General features: G+C 40.6%; 1 protein-coding gene across 1 annotated transcript in view; it reads left to right on the forward strand.

The window, feature by feature from the left end:
- Positions 1 to 9722: 9722 nt before the first annotated feature.
- Positions 9723 to 14370, forward strand: part of LOC111865165 (aquaporin AQPAn.G) — a 46722-nt gene continuing 42074 nt past the window's right edge. Inside the window, exon 1 of the mRNA XM_023852949.2 lies at positions 9723 to 9845. The gene's annotated coding sequence lies outside the window, so the exon portion shown is untranslated. The remainder of the gene's footprint in view (positions 9846 to 14370) is intronic.

Raw genomic sequence — 14370 nt, forward strand, 5'->3', positions numbered from 1 at the left:
ATTCATTTCGTTCAGCTGCTGCCAAATTGTATTTTGATAATATTTCATACCTCATATGACATATAAAATCCTTCCTCACATTCGTATCCGTCTCTTGCTGTTTTCTCCTTCCCCGACCTTGCTGCTAGACCATGACTGGTTTTGTAGCCAAAAAAAAACTATTTTTATCAGCTGCCACTTCGTTGCTCCTCTCAGACTTACGGCTTACGGTAGGGCCACGCCATAGCTCAAGCGGTTAGTCACTGGCTTCCCACCGCGGGGGCCCGAGTTCGATCGCAGGTCTGGTCAAGTGGGATTTGTGGTGGACAATGTGGCGCGGGGGCACGTTTACTCCGAGTACTTCGGTTTTCCCTGCCAATCTTCATTCCGCCAATTGCTCCACAATCACCCTCACCTATCATCTGGGGCTGGTACAATAGGCCAGAAGTGGCCGCAGTACAAGGGAGTTAGTCCCACCCCACTAGCAATAAAAGGAAAGCAGATAAATACATGGAAGTAAACAACGTGAAACATGTAACTTCCCTTAATATGACTCGGCTTACGTTCTATCAACTCTAAATCAATTTCTCTGTAGGGATTATGCGTGACAATTTACTTTGCCAGTGGCTTGTCCAGGCAACATTAATCAAAATCGTAATATGTGTGTACAACGAAAAAAAAAATGCGACTCTTGTACACAGTTTGAAATTGACTGTCTAGTAACGATTATTGGAGAACTTTGTTCTTTGCGCACCACTGATTGGCCTATTGTAACCTGCCCCGGGTGATTATGATGATGGAGAATTCGGTGGAATGAAGATTGGCAGGGGAAACCGAAGTACTCGGAGAAATCCCGCCCCAGCGCCACTTTGTCCACCACAAATCCCTCTTGACCAGACCCGGAATCGAACCCAGGCAGCCGCGGTGGGAAGCCAGCGACTAACCGCTTGAGCTATGGCGCGGCCTTGGCACTAACTTCGTCGACAAGCCACGGTCACTCGGTCGGTATAGTTTGCTTGCCGACTAAAACCACGGAGTTTGTTTGTTTGTCTCTCTGTCATATTTATATTCAGACGTAACAGTTCATACCGATCTGATTCTCCAGCGCCAAGATTTATGTGCGTGCAATAATAATAAGAAATAAAACAGTAATACATCCCTTTACGTTTTAACCACGTTCTAAAATGAAGGTTGTTGTCTTTTAGGGTGTGACATGTGTAGCCTGGTGTATGTTTACTGACGTTTCACATGAAGGTGCTGCTTTAATTTTCGTATTAGAAGAAGATGTAGGCAGCACGTTCCTCCGAAACGTCGGTGTACATTACCAGAATATATGTGGTTCCATCCTGTATAACTGCAGTATCCATAGTCATCTCCCCTAGAACGTCGTAGCCGTCACAAAATGATCTGGAAGATCTTCCAATTTGACGCCAAGCATTTTGCAGTGGAAGGGGGTAAGTGTATGCTGGCTGTGACCGGAAGTGCGCAGAATGTTAGTCAGGAAGTTTTAAGAATCTGAATACGGATGTGGCTCCGGAACACTTCCTTTTGGTTGCAGAACTGACGTAGGCTCGTGACTAATGAACACAGCCTCGATATATGACCGGCATACCGCCCTGAGCCGACTAGGGTGTCATTCACAACAACACGAGAATTCTGTGGATCAGGCCTCGAAATCAGAGTACCCTAGCTCTCTGGCTAGTCGCAAGCTGCTCCAAACATTCGCACCAATTTGTGGAACCCAAGTTTTCGTTACGGTGTTCACTACACCTACACTGGTCCCTGTCCATAACTAGATGAATTTAGTACACATTCTCATATCCCTACTAGTATGCAACCTGCTGTGTGTCATATGTAGGCCATACACAACAATATTCCTGAAAAACAAAATATACTGTTGTATCAAAATTTGTTACGTACATTGTACGCCTGACGTTGGCCCAATGTAAGGGCCGAAACATGTAGCGTCAACAGCAAAATAAAAACAAATGTTGATACAATCGTGTCTATTTTGCTTTTCAGGATATTGTTCTCTAGACTTCTCCCGTTATACACACTATATAAGAGTGTATTCATATCCTCTTCAAGAAAGGTACATTTTCATATTATCCTTCCATATACTGGATAACCTAAGCTGCTTATTCCTTCAGGTTTTCCGGTGAAATCTTTTTGCATACATTTCCTCGTCTCCTTTGCGAGGGATAAATTCCCCGCCAATCTCATCTTACGTGATTTAATCATTCATTCATTCATCAATGGCTCTACAGCCCTTTGTTGGGCCCTGGTCTCTTCTTCAGTTTTTTAAATTTTTATACAGACGGTAGGACTCCTTGGACGAGTGATCAGCCCGTCGCAAGGCCGCTATCTACATACAGGACAACACAAATTTCGATAGATGTGACAATTATAGCCGCTGCTTGCTTATTCTAAGCATATATAAGGAACCGATGGAAGAAGTGAAAATTTTCTAAAACTCTGGTCGGGGAAGTACGGGGTAATTCCACGTCATTCTTATGGTTAATGAATCTGAAAATGATATTCTTCGTTGTACAAGTAGCTGAATAATTATTACATACAAGGGCGTTCTTCTGAGATCAGCTCCCAGTGATGTCATGGTTGTAGGTTTCAATGACGATATGCGTTCTTTAGTGTAGGCAGAATGTCAAAGAGACATACATGCCGTCCTATCAGTCCTTTTCCGTTCTTTAAGTAATATTACGAATAAGTATTATTACACGTAGTTGCAGTTCGGAGTCTATACAGGACATAATCAAATCTACAATGTGGCCGGACTGCGTCTGTTCCCCCTTAAAGCCCATTCCTGTCTCTTCTAGTGAATGTGTATTTAAAGATCTATCCTGGATTCGTTACACTTATTCATACCTCAGAATGTAGGTACATCCGTGTAGCCTCTATAGGTCTGTAGGCTCGATAGCACTCACGAAGTTGTCCCTAGTTGTCTTATCATTTCACGATACAAAAATGAGTTTTCGTTATATTTACCTTTATGACGTACAACGTGTTCATTAAATATAGGATGTCCGGATGAAAGGTATCCAAAATAAAATCATTATATCGCGGAAAGAATGTATTATACACATTAATGGGTTACACCATTACAAAGAAAACTATCAACTTTTTTCTGAGTACAGAACTTTCTCAATAAATTTAAATGTGGGCTCCTTTGGTGGCACGAAACTATCAACTTTTTTCTGAGTATAGAACTTTCTCAATAAATTTAAATGTGGGCTCCTTTGGTGGCACGACAAATATCCGTACTTGAAGCATGTTTGGTGTTACCGTAGCCACAGCGTCCCTTATGCAGGCTTTCAGGAGTTGAAGGTCGTTGATCTTAACCTGGTAGACAATGTTCTTCACATAACCCCACAAGAAAAGACCCACTGGGGTTAAATCTGACGACCTAAGAGGCCAAGCGATTAGTCCACCTCTGCCGATTCATATCCCAGCCATCTTTCTGTCCAGGTGATTCCTAACATGGCGGCAGAAATGTGGCGGCGCATGCGCGTAAGCCGGGCATGAAAAGAAACTTTCAGTTTTCCTTTCCGATGACATAAAGCGGATACGTGTATGACAATTAGTTTCCGAGATATACATTTCTTTTTATTTTGGATACCTTTCATCCGGACACCCTGTACATGTATCGTTCAAAAGATAAAATGTTGGCTGGTGGATATCCCTTATCAGACTTTCTTAGAATCTCCTGCTTACTACGAGTAAAGGAAACATGGTTTGATATGCACATTTACTTACCCAACTCGTGAATACGCTTATAGGCGATTATGAAAAGGTCTTGTGACTGCCATATATGTAGATCAGAGGTACTGTTTGTCTTACTTACATTGGGCTATTTAGTAAACAATAAGGTATATGTTTTTCAGGTCTGTCATAGCTTCATAATTTGTACTCTTCACCAAATAGAAGCCTACATTTTACCCTGAAATAGAGATAGCACGTTTCTTTGCAATTTTGTTAAATAACACTGTATAGAACCCAGAAGGTCACCATCTAAAACGAGCAATAGGTCTGTCTGTCTGTCTGTACAATGTCTTATTTCGGCCAGGGGGCCTCCATAGACACCAAACAGAAATTACGGCACAGTGTGGAAGTAGGCCGCGAGGGTTCTAAACGGTTAATACAAAAACCAGCCTTAAATCTGGTCTAGATCCAGTTCTCTCAACCTCCCACTCTTCTAACCTCTTTCTCTAAGATCCTCCAGTCTCCTCGATTTTAAAAGCGGAAATTTTCCAAAAGGCTTCCCCACAAAATTTCGGTTCCCCCCCACCTCCCCAATCAATTATAATCAGCCTTAGTCTGCGTTGTTTCACTATGCTAAGAATATTGGGAAACCGGAACTCCCTGTGAAGTTTTGATGTTAATAGGATCCAGATAATGAAATTATCTTCCGATTATACGCATTACTATGGTCTGTATTGATAGTACAGTATTATCCCAATTCTTATCGTTATACAAAAGACCTGTCATAAATTGTTCACTTATACAGGCAAACCTCAACTTACGAACATAATTCGTTCCTTAAAATGTGTTTCTAAATTGAATGCTCGTAAGTTGAATTCATTTTGTTTTCATAAAATATATCATTAAATTTGTTAATGTTAATTTCTTTAAATGTTTGTAAGCGCGAGGTTCTGTGTTCATTAAATGAACTGAAAGTCCGTGCAATGTTCGTAAATAGGAATTGTTCTTTTCTTGAAAGTTCATAGGTACAGGTTCGCTTATACGTCCTTCGTGGTTCTAAGTTTTCTTGAACAACTACTTCTCAAACACATGTAATTTATATCTCGTCTCCAATTAAGAGAACACATTTTACAATAGCATAAAACAACTATGAAATTTATAGTCTTTATATCGCATTATTTAGTGTTTAGGACAGCAGATTGATGATAGAAATAAGCAAAATTTCCCTGACAATTACGTGGAAACATGCCACACTGGTACAACAGACCTATTAAAGTAGAGTGAGTCGTTGCTTATCTATAGGCTAATGACGCAACTTCACAGGAACAAAGTTTTGCCTCGGTAGGACGGCCCTACCCCAGTGTCTAAATCCGGTCATCCCGTACCTGAAGACGTGTTGACCTTCATTTTGTCAGTCATATTAACGTTCCACACGTTTACAAATCGCGTTATTGTCTCTGGAAGTTTTTTTAGATCAGTCCGTCCCAGAAATAACAGACCACAACTCAGCTTTCCCCTATACGAACATAATTTTATTTAATAGAGTATCTCAGTATTTGTAATGTTATTTCTTTTGCATGTATTACACTGTGCCGATGTTCACAAAACTGCTCCTTTGGTTATGTTCAGATATTCAAATAGCAATCGAGAATCTGTAAGCAACAGTAGCTATGACTGACGGCGTTATCAGACTGGAATGAAGATAAACCTGACAGATTTGTATGATTGATGTAGTTCATGTTTGCACAGTTAGACATAATTCCGAAGGAGTGATTGTTTCAATGTGGTTCTGTTATGGAAGTACTCAGTGAGAGAACATTGCAAATCACGCACTGGGGTTCGGCGTTCGTTCATTACCGACCGAACGGAGCACGGTCCTTCATGAGAAACCAATCGTCACTCAAGTGGTCAAGAACCACCCCGCCTTTTACAGATCCAGAAGGTTGTTTACTGCGTTCAGAACAGCTCACCACTGGTTCCAAAAACGAACCCGAAGAATCTAGTCCATTTTCGTTTCCTATTTCTTTACGATTAATTTTAATCTTATTCTTCCAAATGTGTCTAAATTCTCTAAGTAGCCTTTTCACTGAAAATTTCTGTAACAGATGTTTTCAGACATGCCACATCTCCTTATGCGTGCTACCTATTTCGCCCTGCCTACTGCCGTTTAATGACGAATACAAATTATAAACTTATTCGTCATGTAGTTTCCTTTAGCTTCCTGTCACTTCCTCTCCCCCATTTATGTCCTTTGCTTAATGTAAAATTTGTGACATGACGCCCGAAAGCCGGAATAGGGGAGCCAGAGTAGATGGTCACTCCTAGGCAACGGCTCGGTAGAAATGTTCCCGCGGTAACGAATAAGCGAGCAGCAATCCAGGTAATGTTGAGCTATAACGACGGCAACTGTGTTTTATGTTGGATCCTTCCCTAGTTCATATAACGAGGAATCTAGGGCAGCTGAAAAATAATTGAAGGGGTATCTTTAGTCTACAGTCGAAGATGATTCAGAAGAGATGGCAACTGAGAGTCAGTTGCGTTGCAAGAGTGCGGCTGTGCAAAGAAGATTTCATGTGTGCTGCAGTTACAGAGCTTAAATCATAAATACTGTGGTGAAATCCGTTGCTAGGATATGACTAGTGAAGAATGAGAGCCCTAGTGTGTGGGTAACGGTGAATGTAAATTGTGGAAATCATTAATCTTGTTATTGGTAGTTACGAGCTTAAATCATAAACGCAATAATTTTTTTTTTCATTCGCTTAGTGGGGGGGTGGAGTCCAACTGGGTCCACTCGGCACGGCGGCCACTGAATGGCCTATTGTAGCGTGCCCCGGGTGATTATGATGATAGGGAATTTGGTGGAATGAATATTGGTAGGGGAAACCGAAGTACTAAGAGAAAACCCGCCCCAGCGCCACTTTGTCCACCACAAATCCCACTGACCAGACCCAGGATCGAACCCGGGCCGCCACGGTGGGAAGCCAGCGACTAACCGCTAGAGCTATGGTGCGGTCTATATAAATGCAATAAATGAAAACCCCGTCTAATTGTCACAACACCAATGCACGTGATAAATTGTTTCTGTAAATTGTTCCATACGATGTAACCACTTACGAGTACATCAAAATAATGTCGTGTGTATGGAGTGTGACTATAGACGGGGTTCGGATTGATGCCCGGATTATGAAGTAAAGATAATATTTTGTTTGTGGCTAGTGTCGTCACTATTTACAACATTCTCTCCAGTTTAGACATAACGAGAAAAAGATCCTGTGGTCATAATGTTTTCTCTTTGTTTATATCCGTTTCGAAATGATGCAGTTTTACCCAAAACGCTTTCAGTTATTACCGCAAACGCAAATCAAAGAAAATTCGAAAACAGCAATGGTGGCGCTTTTAATAGTTGTCCCCATATAAGTTAATTAATGCGTGTTTAATGATGCCTTTTCAATTGCATGTGTTACACAGACCCTATCATCATATTCTAGAATTATTTGAATTATAGGAAGTGCGTCAGGAAGCGGTCGTGGTCTATTTTAAGTTACATATGAGAATTTTTCTGCGGATCTGAGGAAACTTTCAGAAGGGGTTAATCGCCTTAGACAGTCTCCATGCTGAGCATCGAACCCGATACCTCCCGAGAACGAAACGTATACTTAAACTCTTCTGTAACGGTTTTGAGTTTCCCCGAAACGTTTCACAGCTCATCGCCAAATATTAATGTGATCAGATCGAGGAAATTGAGAAGGAAGGGACATGCAGGACAAGTTTGGGGGGTAAGAAATGCGTGAAAATATTTACATTCTAAAATTTGAATAGAGGGGACCACTTGTGAGGCCAAATCTCAGATGCAAGAATATCAAGGCGGGTCTTAAGAAGACACTTGCGAGCTTGATTCGTATGGTTCAGGAGAGAATCCAGTGAGTGGCTCTTATGAACCCTGAAATGAACATTCGCTTCCCATAAAAGACGGGAAGTCCTTCAGCAGATTATAGAAATCTTGTGCTGGCATGCAATTCTAGCCTCAACAGCACAAACAACAGAGACTACGAAACCAGGAAATGCGATCTTCTTAAAAAGAGAATAATCAATAATTGTGAAAAGTTTCAGCCTGACGTTTGTTAACCTGCATATACGTACTAGTACAATAGGGTAAAAAGGTAAAGCTGTCATGTAACAGGCCGTGGAGGCCCATAGGCTTGTGAGACGTCGAGGCTTCCACATTTTCTATACAATCAGCTCACAGGTGGCGGTGAGGTTGTCGGCCTTACGTGACGGCCGCCCTTTATCCCCAGGAAGTTTCCTAGTACTCATTTCTGATAGACGCTGAGTCAACTCCAGGATCATAGTGCGGCTGGAGGGATTAGGTCAATTGAAAAATTCAATGACCTCATCAGGAGTCGAACCCATGACAATAGGGAACATTCACATATTCATTTCCCTTTAATCAGAACACCAGTTTTACAGATTTGCTTGGGAACATAATCAGCTTCCTGATTTGTAAATGTAATATGAAATGTCTTGTTAGTTTGGTACTCAAATTCCCTCATTAGAAAATGATAAAGGAAACCCCTGAGAATCCCCCCGTTACCAGTTTGTAAAATCTTTCACATTTTTGCCTCAGTTTCTTCTGATTTGCAGACGTGATATAGAGTGTCTGTGTGTGCTGTCTTGTTGCAGAAAATGATTAATATCTTTGCTAGTGGAAGTGTAAATTCTTCCAATAAACAACTCCGTGACCTTGTGAAATTCTGCGATCCCGTCACTAATGCTATTCAGTTCGAAATATGTAACAAGAGATCCCGGAAGAATGTGTGACCCTTATTTTTCTTCAAAATCTAAAACCTACGCGATGATGTGCAAAGGAATTATGAATTAATAACTATACGATATAATGGTCCAGGGGTGTGCATAATTTCCACTAGTATAGATTCTAACTGCGTTATCTATGCAGATATAGCCCCAAACATCGCACCTTCACAGCGTTTGTCGTTCTTAGTATATAGCAGTTCTTTCGTGTCGGACTTGTAAGTAATGTTATAATGTAACTCCGTACAGCGTACATTCATAGTTCCGACTCTTGTTTTGTTATCACCATTAAAAGGAAAGTGAAATACACTCTTTACGCTGCCGCCATATTGTTGTCCTACATTTTGAAAAAAAAATACTTAAAAAAATCAGCATATTTTAAAGGACATTGCTCTATAAAATCTCGGCACCAGATATTGAAGGGTAATAGTGTTGTCCCATCTCAGAATTTCGAAGATTATTGTTCACAGTAGAATGGGATATTAAAAAGTAAAAGTGTGATATTTCTTTATTTCTTGACTTATTTTCAGTCGACCCAGAATAATTTTGGTATTTGACGTCACTGATTCATGTTAGCTTCCAAGAAATAAAATTGTAAATTCCTAAAAGTTTTTTTTTCATTAACTCGAAGCTCATTCTGATATATTAGGTTTCTGGACTTTATCCATCGTCCTGGTTTTTAAGATAACTAATAAAAACACGACGTTTCGGCAACTGGATGTCCTCAGGTGAAGGAAAACACCTATTCTGTTGGGTCCGTTAGAAAGAGCTAGCCTCACTCACTGGACAACGGACCCAACTGAATAGGTGTTTTCCTTCACCTGAGGACGGAAACAGATCCAGTTTCCGAAACGTCGTGTTTTTATTTGTTATCTTAAAAAAAACCAGGACGATGGATAAAGTCCAAAAACCCAACATATCAGTGTGTTATACACCATCGTCAGAATCGTATAGTAACTACTCGAAGCTCATTGTCTTAAATATGATATATAAAATTGCTGTATAATTCGTCGTACATTGTCAAAATGAAAAATGAACATATTGCTACATCATCAAATATACACCTTTAATTTACGCACAGGTGGGTTTCATTTTTTTCCACTCCTCTTTATCCTTCTTGGATGCCGGTGTTACAATTAGGAGAAAGAGAGATTCGTCCTGTTCACTGTAGATGGCCGTATCAGTCTTGTCACTACGGTGTGAGAGCTTTATTGCGAAGAAGTCTCCTTGTTTTGCGGGTCAGTCGAGTGGTGATCAGTGAACCATCAGCACTAAGTTGTGCTTGTCGCCCAGTTGTCATTCAACTGTTTTCAAGGTTTTTTTTTATTTTCATCAAAAAGGTATGAATATTATTGTATTAGCGATTATGTAGATTATATTGCAGAAATGTCCGTTTAAATTAGACGCAACACCTATTACTGGTAATTAATTCTAGTAGGGTACATGACTAGTTACATAAATTCAGTATACACATAAAACATGTTCTGACTAGTCTGGTGGCCATTCTTACCACTTTTGGCAAAACACAAGGGAAATTTTCCTCTATAGAAAATATATATTGAAAATGTTATGTAATTTGTCTTCATGCACGAAATTTAATTGACTCTCTGTATTATCACGTAACTATGCTGCACAATTTTATATTTTAATGTTCAGATTTATCAAGAAGAAATAGGGATTACCTATATAGTTCCAGTTTCGCTTATTGTTAGTGCATGTAATTGGAAGACTGGTTAGATGAAAAGTATTCTTCAAATGAGAAATTCTTTATTGAGTAATATTCATTAATAAGGCATTAGAACCTAATAGTGACGTATGGAAAATAAGAAATATAGAATTATTGAAGAAATTTTGAATTTGCTTACTCCTTCTATTACGTATGACGCTATCGAAAGCTCGTGTTTATCCAGAAAGCCGCGATATTTACGACATATAAAAACCTGGAAGAGCCGTAACACTCGTGGCATTAAGCGCGCATTACAGTGGTTATATTTCAACCCTCCCTGGGCCTGTTTTCCTTAAATCCCTACAAACTACTAACATATTTTCGTCTTATCAATTACTACGTTTCGTATCAAGGTTGGAAACCTTCCTCAACATCCTGTGTCAGCACTGATCGCCACCAAGACAACTGGAAATCCCGGATGAATCCAGGGGTTGCAAAATGAAAGGCAGATTAAATATCTGGCAAGTCTGTTTTCGTGATTCATTATCAAGAGAAAAAGAGTATAAGGGTATTAATTTCATGTGTGGGACATTACATTTCTCCGTGCTCCAGAAAGGAGATAGAGTAATTAGCATCTCTATTTTTATTGTCAATAGATTTTCCGTCAAGTGTAACAATATATATTTTGGTCACTTAATTTTTCTTCTCATCTGCCTTACATGTTTCGGTTCCAAGGAACCATCCTCAGAGGCACTTACAACAAACCATGAAAACACTGGCACAGCTCAACATCCACAATATGTAGTTATTTGTGGAAACTATTACATATAACGGAGTGTAAAGCACAACACTTCCCAGTATCTTGAATGCAGGTATAGCACTTGCATCTAAAAAACCACCCTCAAAACCGAGTCGTCAACGTTAAAATTTAAATTTAAAAAATTAAAAAACTAAAAAACGTTCAAGTAAAACATTCAGGTTCCTTCTTGGTAAATCGTCCCAATGGGGAAGGCGTCAGCACGGGGTTGTGTGGCTTGTGGTCGGGTGTATCTTACGCGATGTGTATTGTGTACTGCAGAAACCGACGAAAACTCTTCAGAACCTCCGTCAACCGCGTCCCATACAGAAAATAATTCTTCTGTTGATGTTTACGCGCCCATGCCTAGCAACGGCCACTGTCTAATTGCTTGTTTCAAGGTCGTTGCCTAGTAACGGGTCTACATGCCACATTATTATGACTATTATTGACTGGGTGTTGAGCTCAACACGCAAATTAATACAAATTATTATTATCATTATTATTATTATTATTATTGTGTGTTTGTTTTGTTGTCTCTTTTTCCATGCTTACTTTTATAATTCGCCTTTGAACTGTTGTATAAGCAGGTAAATAAATAGATAAATTTGTGGTGATGTGGAACTTAGGCCTAAAGTGGGCCGTATCATCCATGAACACTTGTATTGATACAAGTGCTGTACTCGTATGATCCTCACTGTGCCTCTTCCGGTTTCTGAGTAGTTCGTAACGAATTAGGCATCGTTGAACGAAGTATGTACAGTTATGGCTGAGGGCCGATACTAAATAAACATAAAGCCGGTCAATAACCCCATCATCAAAACACATAAGATATTTAAACCCGTACTTTAGACACTTACGTATCAGTTTTAACTATCACTTGACATCATTTTGGATATACCAGCATATATACGTTTTGTTTTCCTTGGCACTACAGCCCCAGTGGGCCTAGGCCTACCTCCATGAACTCCGTTCACTTCGGTTTTTCTAGATCTTACACATACGGTAGGACTCCTTGGGCGAGTGATCAGCTCGTCGCAAGGCCTCTACCTGTACACAAACACAGAAAAACGCACACAAACATCCATGCCCTGAGTGGGATTCGAACCCACGATCCCGGCTTCCGAGCCAGCGAAGTTAGTGCATGCCTTAGACCGCTCGGCAACCGTGACATGTATATACATATACTTTATAAGGATAAGTACAAATCTTTTTAATGGATTCGTTATCCGAAAAATATTTTACAGGCTTGGCTTACATAAGAATTGTTTTATGTAGTACTTACGTTGCACTTAGATTAAGTCTGAGCCTGTCACAGTAGTCCCGCGATCTAAGGCATGAACTGACTTAGCTCGCTTGGACGCTGGGATCGTGGGTTCAAATCCCACTCATGGCATGGATGTTTGGTGTATGTGCGTTTATTCTGTGTGTGTTGCCCTGTGTTTAGGTAGCGGTCTTGCGACGGGCTGATCCCCCGTCCAAGGAGTCCTACCGTCTATGAAAATGATTACGGAACAAAACAAGAGGCCAGGGCCCTGAATGGGTTGGAAGAGCCATTGAAAAAGTAAATAAATAATGAATTAAGTCTGATGGTGATGTATTTATATAAAAACAAGCTGCTATTCGCTCAGTAATGAAATAACAGTCTATTTAACTACTTTTATATAGATATTCGCAAATAAATAGAGTTAGAATGAGGCCACTTGGATAAGTGCTGTGTTAGAAATACGTCATTCTCAGGAGCAGAGCATCTGTGTAGTGCGCCATCTGAGAGATGACTGGATCCAATTTTCTGCCCAAAACCGCTTCTTAAAGCGTCAAATCACGTTTTGATGGGTGTGGGCTATAAATTGGAATTGCTCACAGCTGACACAAGAGAATATGAACAGGAAACATGCACGTATCTGCGAAATGTCCTTCAGTTAAAGACGACAGAAGCGTGCAGCTGATATTCCAGGCCAGATAACTGAAGACGTATGTGGTCCTACCCTTGCGTCCAGGAGTCCTATTAGGTCCTATTTTTTTTTTTCCTTGGCACTACAGCCCCAGTAGGCCCAGCCCAGACCTCCATGAACTTCTCCGTTCACTTCGGTTTTTCTAGATCTTAGTCATACGGTAGGACTCCTTGGGCGGGTGATCAGCTCGTCGCAAGGCCTCTACCTGTACACAAACATCCATGCCCTGAGTGGGATTCGAACCCACGATCCCGGCTTCCGAGCGAGCGAAGACATTGCACGCCTTAGACCGCTCGGCTACCGTGACCGGCATTAGGTCCTATACACACGCGTTATCTGAGCGCTTGATGGTGATGGAGAAGTCTGGGGTTAAATCCTACGAAGTGTCAAATCCGCCTTCGGTCATTAAAATTAGGAAGCTAGAGGTTAAGACCACGGATAGCAAACTGCGGTTAATCTTGTGTTTTTGGACAGAAACCATAAAGAGGTTTTGCGAATTGATCTGGATCAAAGTATTGTTGCCTTGGCAGAAAAGCTGGCCCGCAGTTTCCTTATCAACAGCGAAGTTATGTATTTGTAAGAAAAATCTTGGTTTGTTGTACCATGCTATATTTTAATAACATGCCATTAATGAATGCACTTAAACTCCGTTTCTATTGGGTTAAAAGTTGGCTGTGTGAAGAGGCAAATATAAACATGCTCTTAAAATGTAATAAATAACTTCACAGCCTTCTGATCTGTTCTAAATGCTCCTGTGTGTATTATGTGTGAAAGTGAGGTAAAAATTGAGGTTAAGTCTCTGCAACAAGTTTGAACGGATGCTGGCTAGTGCGGCGTTTGTGCATAGACACAAAGTACTCTCCGCAGATCAGGAGTGTGACCGGGAAAAGCCTTTGTCTCCTTGTCTTGAAAGAATGGAATACAATGCTCTCCTCTTGAACATCTCAGTTACAGTTGTACATACGTTGAAATTGCAACACGTGAAGTGTATGCTGACGAATTGCAGCGCCAATTCATTACCATATAAATTAACCATAATTAGATAGATGAGTTGGCTTGTCACAAAGTGTGTAAACTTTACTACTGAGTTCAAGTGACCAACGTGCTCTGCCAGGATCAACCGTGCAGTAAAGTTGGGTTGCTATTCACCGCCCGGAGCGGAACAAGCAGACTCTGTTGGGATTGTTTCTTCCTTCTCTCATATTTATACTGCAAGACGTAAAGAGGCACCAAACAGGTTTACCTTGCAACTAGTAGATGGTTGGTTCGATTCTCTATTAGGCAACAACAGCCTCAGAAGTTCCACTGCTTTCTCGAGAAAGATGTTGAGTTATACGCTACCATAATCATGGATCCTCTCACTACCATATTCAGCATTAAAAGACTTATTTTTTTTTCCTGTGGCGCTACAGCCCCAATTTGGGCCTAGGCTTACCTCCATGAAACTC

The sequence above is a fragment of the Cryptotermes secundus genome, unplaced genomic scaffold, assembly GCF_002891405.2.
Source record: "Cryptotermes secundus unplaced genomic scaffold, Csec_1.0 scaffold178, whole genome shotgun sequence".
NCBI classification, from domain to species: domain Eukaryota; kingdom Metazoa; phylum Arthropoda; class Insecta; order Blattodea; family Kalotermitidae; genus Cryptotermes; species Cryptotermes secundus.